This window comes from Callospermophilus lateralis, unplaced genomic scaffold, assembly GCF_048772815.1.
Source record: "Callospermophilus lateralis isolate mCalLat2 unplaced genomic scaffold, mCalLat2.hap1 Scaffold_83, whole genome shotgun sequence".
In the NCBI taxonomy this organism is placed as follows: Eukaryota; Metazoa; Chordata; class Mammalia; order Rodentia; family Sciuridae; genus Callospermophilus; species Callospermophilus lateralis.
The window spans coordinates 5,628,555-5,633,230 of NW_027516368.1; the positions used below are offsets into that span (position 1 = coordinate 5,628,555).

The 4,676-nt window shown below is 45.2% G+C and overlaps 1 pseudogene; it reads left to right on the forward strand.

Moving 5' to 3' along the window:
• The first annotated feature begins 312 nt into the window (after positions 1-312).
• On the forward strand, positions 313-1,813 carry LOC143388273 (N-lysine methyltransferase KMT5A pseudogene; annotated as a pseudogene).
• Positions 1,814-4,676: the final 2,863 nt, after the last annotated feature.

Below are 4,676 nucleotides of genomic sequence, written 5' to 3' on the forward strand. Positions count from 1 at the left end.
ATTACTATGTCAAATAGGAGTTCCAGAGGGAGAGAAGAGATAGAAAGAGAAGATATTATGTGAATAGGCAATGGCAGAAAACAATCTGGAGTTTAGGGAAGATATTAATTTATAGGTTCAGAATCAAAATGAATCTTAAGCATACTTAACTAAATAAATCCATTCCTAAATCTATTATAATGGGACTATGAAGACAAATAAAAAATAAAATACAGGAGCAGCTGCAGCTCGCCGGAGCAGTTGGCTACAGTTGTTGCAATTTTTTCGAAAGCTCGGTTTCCCGGGAGATCCAGGCGGTGACAGAGCCGGGCCATGGCTAGAGGCAGGAAGATGTCCAAGCCCCGCGTGGTGGAGGCGGCGGCGGCGGCGGCGGCGGCGGCGGCGGCGGCGGTGGCGGTGGCAGCGACGGCCCCGGGCCCGGAGATGGTGGAGCGGAGGGGCCCGGGGAGGCCCCGCACCAATGGGGAGAACGTATTTACTGGGCAATCAAAGATCTATACCTACATGAGCCTGAACAAATGCTCTGGAATGCGTTCCCCCCTTCAGGAAGAGAACTCAGTTGCACATCACGAAGTCAAATGCCAGGGGAAACCATTAGCTGGAATCTACAGGAAACGAGAAGAGAAAAGAAGTGCTGGGAATGCCATCCGGAGCTCCCTGAAGTCCGAAGAACAGAAGATCAAAGACGCCAGGAGAGGTCCCCTGGCACCTTTTCCAAACCAAAAATCTGAAGCAGCAGAACCTCCAAAAACTCCAACCTCGACTTGTGATTCTACCAATGCAGCCATTGCCAAGCAGGCCCTGAAAAAGGCCCTCAAGGGAAAACAGACCCCTCGGAAAAAAGCTCAAGGAAAAACGCAACAGAATCGCAAACTCACGGACTTCTACCCTGTCCGGAGGAGCTCCAGGAAGAGCAAGGCCGAGCTGCAGTCTGAAGAAAGGAAGAGAATAGATGAGCTGATTGAAAGTGGGAAGGAAGAAGGCATGAAGATTGACCTCATTGATGGCAAAGGCAGGGGCGTGATCGCCACCAAGCAGTTCTCCCGGGGCGACTTTGTGGTGGAGTACCATGGCGACCTTATCGAGATCACTGACGCCAAGAAGCGAGAGGCTCTGTATGCACAAGACCCCTCTACAGGCTGCTACATGTATTATTTTCAGTATCTGAGCAAAACCTACTGCGTGGACGCCACCAGAGAGACAAACCGCCTGGGAAGGCTGATCAATCACAGCAAGTGCGGGAACTGCCAGACGAAACTGCACGACATCGACGGCGTGCCTCACCTCATCCTCATCGCCTCCCGCGACATCGCGGCCGGGGAGGAGCTGCTGTACGACTACGGGGACCGCAGCAGGGCCTCCATCGAGGCCTACCCGTGGCTGAAGCATTGATGTCATCGGCCTCCTCACCCGCCTCCCTTCTTCGAAGGACAAAGTGCCCTCAAAGGGAAATGATTTTTTTTTACACACTTAATCTTAGCGGAGTACTTCAGATCTTTTTAAAAAGTATATTAAGATGCCTTTTCACTGTAGTATTTAAATATCTGTTACAGGTTTCCAAGGTGGACTTGAACAGATGGCCTTATATTACCAAAACTTTTATATTCTAGTTGTTTTTGTACCTTTTTTGCATACAAGTTGAACGTTTGTGCTTCCCGTGCATGCAGTCAAAGACTCGGCACAGGTTTTAGAGGAAAGAGTCAAACATGAACTAGGAAGCCGGGGGTCTCCTGCCTCCAGGTGAAGAGCCGGGCCTGCCCGCACACCCCGACGTCCCAGGACGGGCGGGTGTGAGGGCGCCGCTGTCTCCCAGACCTGGGCAGGATGTCTCCAAGCTCTTGTCTCCTCACGTCTCGACAGGCGCACCTTGAAGTATATGAAATATTTTTTAAAGGGTTTCGCAGTAAGCTAGTCTTCCCCTCTGCTTTCTTGAAAGCTTACTGGCCCATGGCCGGGGAGCGCGGCCGGGCCTAGACTTTCTCTTCCACGGGCGGCCGCTTTTCGGGGCACCTTGAAGCATCAGGGTGGGTAGTCACCCTAGAGGCAGGCAGGGACAGCGCTGCTCCCTGCACCTGCCAGGGCAGGGCTTCCTGAAACTGGGTTAATTCTTTATAGAAATGTGAACACTGAGTTTATTTTAAAAAAATAATAGTAAAAATTAAAAAAAAAAGTCAAAAAAAAGAAAAAAGGAAAAAAAAACCACAGAGAACAACTTACATGTATATAGGTCTTGAAGTGAGTGAAGTGGTTGGGATTTCTTTTGTTTTGTTTTGGGGTTTTTTTGTTTTTGTAGAAGAGATTTGAGATGGTACTCTATTCTAATCAACAATAAAGTTTTGTAGCGGGACCAGAAATTTATTTCCCCGATCCCCTCACCCACCTGCCCAGTTCTGCTGGGTTGAAAGTTCCAGATCTGCTGTGAGGCCTTCTGTTGTCAGACCACCTGGTGTCCTTCCTGTGAAGCACAGCCATAACCTGAATTGTGAGCCTAGAGCTCAGGATCCCGCCCAGCCGTCTCCACCAGCCTCAAAGAAAGGCATCTGGTGCACATGGAGCGGGCAGGGCCCTTAGCCAGGGAGCAAGGACAAGGCTCAGTTCTCAGCTTGAATGTGATACCAGGAGGAGTAGCTGGCTTCCTCTTCCCTCCCCAGGGGTCTGATTCTCACTCACTGTCCACCTTCTGTCCATGGGGCTGGGGCTCCTGTCCACCCTGGTCCCAGGTAAATGTGAATGGAGACAGGTGTGAGAACCTGTCCTCATCCTTACCCCATCCTGGGCCTCATGACGGTGCTACCTAAGAAAGTCTTCCCCCCACCCCCACTAGCCTGGTCAGTGGTCAGCAAATTGGAGGAGGATCCGGCAGGAGTCTTTAAATGTGAGATAAAATGTCTTGGTTGTACCTGTTTGTGGTTTAGCTTTGTATTTAAGCAAACAAACAAACAAAAAAGGAAATAAACTTGAAAATTATTTGTCATCATAAAAATGAAACAAAAATTAAAATATTTATTGCCAGGCAAGGCCAAAAAAAAAAAAAAAATACAGGTTTATGTACGAAGAAATGGCAAATTAGGCAGCATTACAGCAGACTTTTCAACCACAGGACCAAAGCCGGAAAACAATGGAATGCTGAGAGAGATGCTGGGAGAAAAATAATCATCAACATAGAATTCTATGCTCAAATTATCTTTCAAGAAAGAAGGTAAAATACAGACATTTAAAGACATTCAAAACTAAGTTTTTGGCTCCAACAAATTTTCACTAAAAGGAACTTTATTTCTTTTTCACTAAAGTGATACATTTTTTTTTCAAAGAGAAAAGTGGATTGTAGAAAGAAAGTCTGAAATTCAAGAGAGAATGATGAGCAAAGAAATTAGTTTAAAAGGTGGTAAATCCAAATTGTTTACTGTGTAAATCTGTAATGTTAAATATATATTTATTATGTAGATAATATTGTATGTTATACAATCTAATATAGTATGTAAAATAATATTACCATTATTATAAGGATAACAAAACAAGATAGAACCAAAATACTGGTCAGAATAATCTGTTCCCTGGAATGGAAGTGAATGGAGTTAAAGAGAATGCAGAGTTTCCCAAGTTTATTTGAGCATAGGTCTCTAGCATCCTGTGGAATTATGTCACCAGGAAATGTGCTTTGTTTGGCTTGGCAGATATGGCTTCAATAGATGCCAGCCTCTTGGTGTCCTGAATCCCAAATAGGGATGGGTAGAGCTATTGTTATCCTACCATTTAGGAAGTTTAGTGGCACTTGTGTTCATGGTGGGTTAGTATAATCATTCCAGATAAAATACAAGACCCCTGGATAAATTTGAATTCCAGTTCAACAACAAATACAAAAGTAACCATTGCTTCCCAGAAATTCAAACTTAACCAGGGTGTCGTGAATTTTTTATTACTAATTATGCAACCCAAGGTGGTTGAAGCAGTTGGGAAGAATGTGGGGCGAGAGTGATGGGAGGAAGAATGGTAATGACTATGTTACTTCAGGGTGCTTGTACCTCTACATCATGAAACTGATAAAGCAGAAAGGGTTGATTATGTGAGCAGGCTCTTAGCTGACCTTTTACTTCATAGATAAATAGGCTGTATTTGTTGTGAACCATCATTGGGATCAGCTTTGGGAATTGTTATGCTAGGCTATTTAATCATAGCATAAAGGCAATGGGATGGGCCAAAAGAAGTGAGGGAAAGATGAAGGAAAGAGCCATCGATAATCATGCAAATCTGTACTCCACTCCCAGAGAAATTTGGAATGTGACCCCAGGGCTTGCTGTAAACCTCCAACTTTATAAATGAGGATAGGCTACTAGTTATAATCTCCTGGAAATTCTCTTCTTGAATTGAAACTGTGATATACTAATAGCAGCAAATACTTAGGAGCACCCTGGGTTCAGTATGGTTTGAGTGTGTCCCCCAAAGGATCAGGTGTTGGATGTTTGGTCACCAAGGTGGTGGTATTAAGAGAGGGTGGAACTTTTAAAAGGTGGGACCTAGTGGAAGATGATGAGGTTGCTGGGAGCATTGACCACAGGAGGATTAATATTGCTCTCTCAAAGTGAGTTAGTTGCTGTGAGAGTGCATTGTTACAAAAGAGCAAGTCTGACTCTTGAAGCTTTCTGGCTTCCTGTCTTGTCATGTGATCTCTCCCTCTT